Source organism: Eubalaena glacialis, chromosome 17 (genome assembly GCF_028564815.1).
Source record: "Eubalaena glacialis isolate mEubGla1 chromosome 17, mEubGla1.1.hap2.+ XY, whole genome shotgun sequence".
NCBI lineage: Eukaryota > Metazoa > Chordata > Mammalia > Artiodactyla > Balaenidae > Eubalaena > Eubalaena glacialis.
In genome coordinates, this window is record NC_083732.1 from 73,216,669 (window position 1) to 73,225,981 (window position 9,313).

The following is a 9,313-nucleotide window of genomic DNA, read 5'->3' on the forward strand; positions in this document are numbered from 1 at the left end:
ATGTACTTATATACATATATTTTGTTATGCAGTTCCAGGCATCGCACATGGGCATCAAATTACAGCAATGAAATGGTGACCAGTGTGTGGTCTTGTGTAGTCATTTCTCTACAAGGTCTAGGAGAAGCTGAGCACAAGCCTGACCTCTTGGATATAGTGAGGCGTTCAGTACATGTGACCCAAATCTGGCCAATCAGAGCGAATTGCAGGACTCCTGCTGGTGATACTCAGATAGCCCTTTTCTGCAGGAGTTCCTGAGAGGGTGGCACATAGCCCTGCAGCCATCTTGCCTCTGTGAGGGAAGATGGAGAGGACAGCACAGCTGAAGAGATAGACTAGAGTGACCAACTCATCCCAGACTGACCTGATTTTGAAACATAAAGTCCTGCATCCTGGGAACCCCCTCAGTCCTGGGCAGATCAGGACAGTCTCTACCTCAAGTAGAGTGTGGGAGTGTGTCGTGATGACATCATCTGATCCCCCAGTTCCAGCCCTGCCTGTGGACTTTTCACTGGCTCTGCCCTTTGCAACCAAATGGGTCCTGACTGAGCCAGAAATGGACAGCTTAGGGGACAGGAGCATCTCTGTAGCTTTGACCAAGTCACTAAAATCTTCCAGTATGCCTTGATTTTTCCCATCTTTAAGACGAGCGGGTGGATGACTTTTACATTCTCTTCCAGCTTCATACAGTCTATGCATCGTATCAGTCCAGCTTTGCAACGCCCCCACTTTTTAACATTAAAAAAACCCCAAAACCCCGCTGTGCAGAGTTCCAAGATGCAAGCAATATGCTTGAGCTGACATTATCGACTGTTGTTGGCACAGTTTTACATAGATGGAAGTGAGGATTATGAAAATATCTGCTTGCAACCTTTATGTGGGAAGAGGGATGGAACACTAGGCATGAAATGGTGTTTATTTCGCTTATGACACTAAACAGAGAGTCTTCTAGAATCAGGTATGTTACTCACCAGCAGTGACGGATCTCAGGTGGAGCTTTCCACAGGCCACATGAGGCAGGGTGTGTTCTAAGTCACAGCTCTCCAAAGCAGAAAGGAACCTAGTCTGGGAATCAGGATTTCTGGGTCCTAGAGTGATAATTACTTAGTGGTTTAGAGTTGATATATTTTAACATATGCAGTTGACCCTTGAACGACAAGGGGGTTGGGACGCTGGCACTTTGCACAGTGGAAAATCTTAGTATAGCTTATAGATGGCCTTTCTACCTGCAGTTCTACCCACCTGGTTCAAACCTGTGTTGTTCAAGGGTCAACTATATTATCTTCTCTTGTGAGCTGTTACCTCCACCTGTAACATTCTTTCTCAGGTACAGGTTTTATCTCACTAGTTTCTACTTATTCTCTAGGTCTTAACAGCGCTTAGGGAAGTTTTTCTGGCACCCCTAGAACAGACTTGGTTTCTGTAGTGATCATGGTGAAGCAGGATAGATATTGGTTGTCAAGCATACCATCTCATCCCCACCTCTTTTGGTCACAGCCCCTCCTTTCCTTCGGGGGAAAATTTCCCCCTTTATTTTTTCAATTTTTAAAAAACATTTATTTATTTGGCTGCACTGGGTCTTAGTTGCGGCATGCGGGATCTAGTTCCCTGACCAGGGATCGAACCCGGGCCCCCCTGCATTGGGAGCATGGAGTCTTAACCACTGGACCACCAGGGAAGTCCCTGAAAATTTCCCCCTTTATACTGTGGTTCTGGTGGGGCTGATAATCGCAGAGCCCACCTCCTTCCCAACAGGGGTTACCAGGTAACTAAGCTGAGCCAATCAAAGTCTTACCCTGCCCCCCTTCCCCACAGTGATTAGCCTGCAAATGGGCATGTGACCTAAGTGGGGCCAATCAGGGTCTTCTCTGGAATTGATTTCAAGAGACCTGGAGAGAGGGAGGATCTTTGTTCCTGATGGGGCTGCTAAGCCAGAAGCCTATGCATCTAGCGATACCAGAGGCTATCTTTCTCAGCAGCGCTGAGAAAAACTATCTGCATTTGGAGAGAAAGAGGATAGGGCACAAAGGGAAGGCAGTGATGAGGAATGGAATAAGAGTGAGAGCCCTCTTTAGAGATATAGTTCACACACTGTAAAATTCACCCTTTTAAAGTATACAATTCCGTGGTTCTTAGTAGAGTCACAGGTTTGTGCAACCATCGTCAATATATACTGTATAATTCCAGAACATTTTCATCACCCCAAATGAAAACTCTCACCTTTCACACTCTTAATCCTCCCTGCCCCCCAGCCCCTGGAGACCAGCAATCTACTTTCTGTCTCTATGTATTTACCTTTTCTGGACATTTCATACAAATGGAATTATACAATATGTAGCCTTTTAGTAGTAGTGCTTGCCTTCTTTCATTTAGGATAATGTTTTCAAGGTTTATCCATGTTGTAGTGTATATCAGTATTTCATTTCTTTTATGGGTGAATAATATTCCATTGCATGGATATACCACATTTTGTTTTTCCATTCATCGGTTGATAGACATTTGGCTTGTTTTGGGCTATTATAAATTATGCTGCTATGAATTTTTCCAAAAATCTTACACAACTGTAATAAATTACTTCCGTGAAAATTTGTTAATGTCTGTCTTTCCCATCAGACTATAAATGTATGAGTGTAGGAGAGCTAGACAGCGCCTAGCACCTAGCAGGTGTTCAATAATTACATATTTCCTGAGTGAATAAATGAAAGACATGAGTATGATCCCCATTTTACAGATAGGAAAGCTGAGGGTCTGGGAGATTAAGTAACTTGCCCAAGTCACATAACTAGTACCTCCATCAGAGTTCCTAGTTATAAACAACAGAAACCAACTCTGGCTGATTTAAGAAGAAAAATAGTTTGTTGAAAGGCTATTGGGGAGCTCACAGAATCACCTGGAAGACCCAGGCTTAGAAAATGAGCTGGAACAAGGGAAGCAATATGGCAGCGAGGACTAAGGCCAAAATCATGCCTGAGAAGCAGCCTAGTAAGGACACTGCTGACATCTTCCCTGAGCAGAGGACATTACCAGTGTACCGAGGTCACCATCACTGTTCCTGGATATCAGAGGTTGCTGCTTTGCTGCTGGCTGCTGCTCACCAGAATGCCTTTCCATTGGCCCTACTTCTTTGCATTACCAGTTTCTGATTGAAAGCTCATGGGCCCAGCTGATTGGCTGTGACTTAGCTGCAAGGGAAGCTGGGAAAGTGAATATCTTTTAGACTTCTGTAGTGGAGATGGGCTCTGCCTTACCCCAGAACTCTCAGTGGGGAATTCTCTAGAACAGGAAGATTTAGTGTTGGGTAGAAATTTTTTTTTTTACTCTAATAATAGGTGGCAAGCTAGGTCTCTCCAAATTGAATACATTGTAGTTGTTCAACAGCTTCTGACAAAATGCCCAGTTCTCTGAACCTTTTGAGTCAGTGAAAGCTTTACTGTGTTATTTTTCATCTACTCCCCACTCTCCAAATGTCGGGTGTCAAAACTATGACAGGTCATCATGTACTCAAGAGGCCTATTAATTTCTTATCTATCCCCTACCTTTTATTTTAAAAGCAAATCCTGCCAGAACACAGTGCCCTTTTAAATGTAAACAGAATTGAGTGCCTTAAGCAAAGAAAAAAACAAAACAAAAATACCCAGAAAAACACTAGGGCTTCAGCCTCCGATCTTGCCATGCATATGTAATCGGGGAGTTTCCCTGATGCTTTAGCCCTTGAGAGGCGCGACCTGATGGCCGTGTCCATCTCCCATGTGGCTCTTTCCTTGGGTGATGCCCCAGGACTTTTCATGAGTGAACTCCCCGTGTCATTTCCTCAACATCACCTCAAGGGAAGCCGGCCCCAGACCATCCATCGGGTGCTCATGGAATCAGAATTGGTGCACATCCTGAATGAAGCAGGCTTTGATTAGATCAGTGTAAAAATGCAACCCCTCTCCTCTGCCCTTGGACACATGGATAGTTAAGTCGCATAATTACTCACAACCACTATGGTGGTGCCCACATGCCTGTATTCAAGCCAAGAGACCTCAGGTTTGCCAGACATAGGGGAAGGACATTCCAGAGAACAAGGCCATCTCTCTTCATTATCTTGGGTATTCCAGCACAGAGGAGGTGGGGATGGATCTTAGAGAGCGTCCGGTTCACCCTGACCATTTTACAGAAATTAGGGCTTGAAGAGGTAAAGTGCTTGCTCAAGCTTACATAGCTCAAAAGTGACAGGGCTAGTGCAAGCTCTGGTTCTCCTCCTCTAAAATGGAGGTGATAAAAATAAGAAAATTTTTGGGAATTCCCTGGCGGTCCAGTGGTTAGGACTCTGCGCTTCCACTGCAGGGGGCCCAGGTTTGATCCCTGGATGGGGAACTAAGATCCCACAAACCACGCGGTGCGGCCAAAATAAATAAATAAATAAATAAAATAAAATATTCGTTTGTGAATCACAAGTTTGCTATGACATCAAATAAGAAAATATATGTGGAAGCAGTTTTATACAAATAGGACATAAATTCAGCAGGCCCTGAGCAAGTGCTTAATCTCTCTGTGCCTCAGTCTCATCACCTGTGCAATGGAATAACATCAGTCCCGAGTCATCAGCTTGTGTGAGGATTAACTAAGTTAAAACATGTAAATTACTCAGGGTAGAGTTTGCACATTGTGTGTGCTCAGTGAATCCTGGCTATTATGTTGGCTTACTGAACCTAATACCCAAAGGAAACTTCAATTAGCTCCTGCTACTTGACTGATAAATTAAAAAGTTAATTAAGTGGCTAATTTACTCCCTTCCAAATTCTTGTTCGAAATCTATCGAAAAACTGTCTCACTGTCCTATATTAATGAGCCCCGGGAGCAGTAGAGAGGGCTGTCGTTGAAATTGGGGAACTTGGCTGTGCCATCTTTCTAAACATGCAGCCTCCGTGTACTGTACTGAACAGGGCTGAACAGGGGTACTGTCCTAAGGGCTGAACTTGTTTCAAATCCTGGCTCTGTCAGTTGCTGGCTGGGTGCCCACAGGCTGACTCCTTCCTTTTCTTGGGCATCCATTTCCTTGATTGTAAAAAGAGGGGGTAAATAGACTCCTGTTAATTTTAGATGTGTCTGTAGGAGGTGTAGACACTGGAACTGAATTTACTGATTTCCTAGAACAGTTAAGCTTGTGGATTCTAGAGTGAGAATCCTGGGTTTGAGGGCAGTCTTGTGTGACTGGGCAAGTTATTTAACCACTCTGAGCCTCAGTTTTCTGATCTGTAAAATGGGGACAATAAGAGTACTTCCTTCAAGGGTTGTTGTGAGGACTGAATTAGATAATGCATATGCACTACTTAGCCTAGTGTCTGGCACTCCGTGAGCTCCTGGTAAGTATTGGCTATAATAAAAACAGCTACTGGAAAGGATTTGTTTCTTTTTTTTTTTTAACATTTTAAAAATATTCTTTTCCATTATTGTTTATCACAGGATATTAAGTATAGTTCCCTGTGCTCTACAGTAGGACTCTGTTTTTTATCCATTTGAAATGTAATAGTTTGCATCTACCAGCCCCAACCTCCCAACCTATCCCTCTCCCCTCCTCCCCTTGGCAACCACAAATCTGTTCTCTATGTCTATGAGTCTGTTTCTGTTTTGTAGATAGGTTCATTTATGCCATATTCTAGATTCCACATATATGTGATACCATGTGGTATTTGTCTTTCTCTTTCTGACTTACTTCACTTAGTATGATAATCTCTAGTTGCATCCATGTTGCTGCAAATGGCATTATTTCGTTCTTTTTTTATGGCTGAGTAATATTCCATTGTATATATGTACCACATCTTCTTTATCTATTTATCTGTCGATGGACATTTAGGTTGTTTCCATGTTTTGGCTATTGTGAACAGTGGTGCTCTGAACACAGGGGTGCATGTATCTTTTTGAATTATAGTTTTGTCTGGGTATATTCCCAGGAGTGGGATTGCTGGATCATATGGTAACTCTATTTTTAGTTTTCTGAGGAACCTCCACACTGTTCTCCATAGTGGCTGCACCAACTTACATTCCCAACAGTGTAGGAGGGTTCCCTTTTCTCCACGTCCTCTCCAGCATTTGTTATTTGTAGACTTTTTGATGATGGCTATTCTGACCAGTGTGAGGTGGTACCTCATTGTAGTTTTGATTTGCATTTCTCTAATAATTAGTGATGTTGAGCATCTTTTCATGTGCCTACTGGCCATCTGTATGTTGGAAGAGCTTTGTTTCTAAAGCTCACCCTCCAGTATTAGCTTCTTTCCTCTGCGTTCTTAGGCCTTTCCTTTGAAGTCAAGTACAGAGTTTTGGTTAACTGAGAGTTCTGGTTGGTTGAATACTGGTTAATCAAGAGCTGGCTCCCCTCCTGTTTTGTGGTTTATGCATATTTATGGTTAGAATCTGCAAGAAGCCTGCTGGGCATCAGATGGCACTTGTCTTGAGCACATTCATTCTGAGGGAAGGAAATAGACATAGGTTCCCACACAATGGCCCCCACCCTGAAACCATGAAAGCAAGCAGCCTCTGGGAGATCCAGGTTAGATGCTATCTTACCAGAAGTTGAAGCAACTTCTTCAGAAAAAGAAAAATATGTCTAATATCATGTTTTGTCTAAGTGCCACAGGGAATATATTTTTCTTGGAGATAAATAAAAAAGAAGCAACTGCCCCATCCACACAGAAGTAATAAATAGTAATAAAATCTCCTGTGAACAGCCACTTCTTAGTAACCTGGACCCAAAAATGTGAGTTCAAAGTCAAGAGTAGAAAGATATTAGATGCATCACATAAAAACACAAAGAATGTGGGGAACTGGTTATGAATTTATGACATGTTTATGAAGCTGAATATTTGCTTTTTAAGAGCCTCCTACCCGTGGCTTTGCAGCGAGAGGAGGCTCTGGGGAATGTTTCCACTCGGCCTCCTGGAGAGTGATGGGGGGAAGGGTGGGAAGGAGGCAGAGGGGCTGTTTATCTGGTGATGGAAGAGCAAGTGACCAAGTGAACTTTCTTGAGTCTCCACCCCTTTGTACAGGAAGTCAATTCAAGGGTCTTGGTGTTCCTCAGCATGTGGACGAGTGGTCCTTCTGGAAGAAAGGTCCTATGGGGCTTCTGCCTCCAGCCAGCTCTTGGGCTCCAGGCCATGGCATCCTTGGCACCTTGGTACTAGAGCCATTTGTATTCCGTGGCACTCACTGCTCCTTCCACAGTTCCTGGTCTACTCTGTAACTTTGCCCCTTGCACCTTGCTGTCTGGTGACCTCTGCCCTCTCCCGGGCCTTCTTTCAACGGGTTCTCTGCCCTCAACATCCTCCCATTCATCGAGCCCATCACTCTGTCCCAGATCAACCAATTACAGTACCTAACTACCAGTAAAACCATGCACTTACCGTGTACTCACTGCGAGGCACTGTACAAATATTATCTCAAATCCCTACACAACCCCAGAGAGATGGGTATTCCGAGCTCTACTTTTCATTGAGAAAACTGGAAGCTCAGCTTGCTTACTTGACTTATCCAAAATTGCACAGCTGTTAAGCAGCAGAGCCAGAATTTAATCCCAGACCTTCTCTCTCGCCAAGAACTGGGCTCTTTCTACAAGTGGTCTTCAAACGATGTGTCACCATGGGACTTTTCTCAGAACAAAGTCATACGGAAGACAAAGAAAGGAGGCGCTGTCCCCTGGGGAGCAGGGGTGAGCACTCCTATCAGATGTTGACAGCTGTACTGCTAGGTAAATTTTCTTTATTAATTAACTCAGTGGGATTGAGTTCTTTTTGAGCACATACCTTCTTGTAAGTGAGTTCCTGGGCAACTAACTTGTAAATTGGGGATAATAAACCTCCTGGTAGGTTGTAGTTAGGTTAAGTGGAGTGTCTGGTACATGGGAGGTACTCTGTAAATGGCAGTGATTACTATGACTTCACACTTGATTTTAGTCAAAGTACAAGTTAATTTCTCATTTAATAAATGACCTAAGAGGGTGTTGATTTCTTTAAAGACACCAGAACCCAGATGGGTCTTATAGGCTCTCCTGCTCCATCCAGCTGGGAAAAGGTAAAGGGGGCTGGGAGATGTTTAAGTCTGAGAGAGGCTGCTCACAGCTGCTCCCATGAGCCAGCCAGGTGTACTACTGACAGGAAATTTTGAAATGAGACACTTAAATAGCAAAGCAGCTCTCCAGGTGCTTTGTAAACTTCTTCAGTTCCGTTGCTCCTTTTGGCAACTCAGAAGCGCTCTGATTCTGACCTTAGCTTGGACAGGGGATGGCTGGGGATGGCTATGTCTTCTAAATTCCTCCTCCGTAGCTGGGTTCCCTGGAGGTAGTATTCCTGCTTCCGGTTACATTTAAAGGAGTGTCTTTTACTTGGAACCCAGCCAAGAGCTGGACTGCGGGGAGGGACTCAGGCCAGGAAAAGCTGTGCTTGGGAGGGGGCTGCGGGAGAGAGGAAGTAACTATAGGTTCTCACAGCTGCCACTCAGAGCAAGAAAGTTGTTCTTTCTCTCTTCCTTCTGCAGCCATGAGTTTCCATATGGATGTCCTACAAGAGCCACGCAGGTCTCCGGTTACCTCTGGACTCTTTGTTAGTGTTCCCAGCAGATGCAGAAGGAAAAGAGCAGTTGAGTGGCCAGGAAGGGCCCCTGGTTACATGGGGGTTTTTCCCAGGCAGAGTAAATGACTTGGCAAAGTCTACATGCATTTGGGCTGAGCTAGGCCGTGGGAGGCCAGGTGTTTGAGTATCTGTGAGGGCATATAGAAGCTGGAGGGCCTCGTGGGTCCTGATCGTTGGCTTAGAGTCAGAGCATTGAAGAGCTGGGATTCAGGAGACACTCCAGGGCTCTGGGAAGTTGTGAGTTGCCCCAACAGGTATTTCTTGAGCGCATTAGCTGAGGCATTTGGCTGCAAGTGAAAGAAACTCAAATTAGTTTAAGGAAAAAGAAAAGAGCAGAGGGAATTTATTGGCCCAGGAGCATTGAAAGCCCAGGGGTGGCTCTCAGGCTGTGGGCATGGCTGGAGGTCCCCTGTGCCTCTGTCTCTTTCTCCCCATTACAGGTTCTTGCTCACCTCTGCGCTGGCTTCAACACCAGGCAGGCTTTTCTCAGTGGTGACAAAGATGGCCATTGGCCCCTCCCAGCTTCCTTTGTCCTCCAAGCCAATGATCCTAGAACAAAGGGAGAGCATCATTCCCAAAATTCCAGCCTAAGTACCGAGAATGACATGACTGACCTGGCTTGGGTCACATGCCCATTTCCTGAAGCAGCGCTCCACCCAGGAGCAGTCTGAGAGGGTTGGGGCCATCCCACCTGAACCACCTGAACT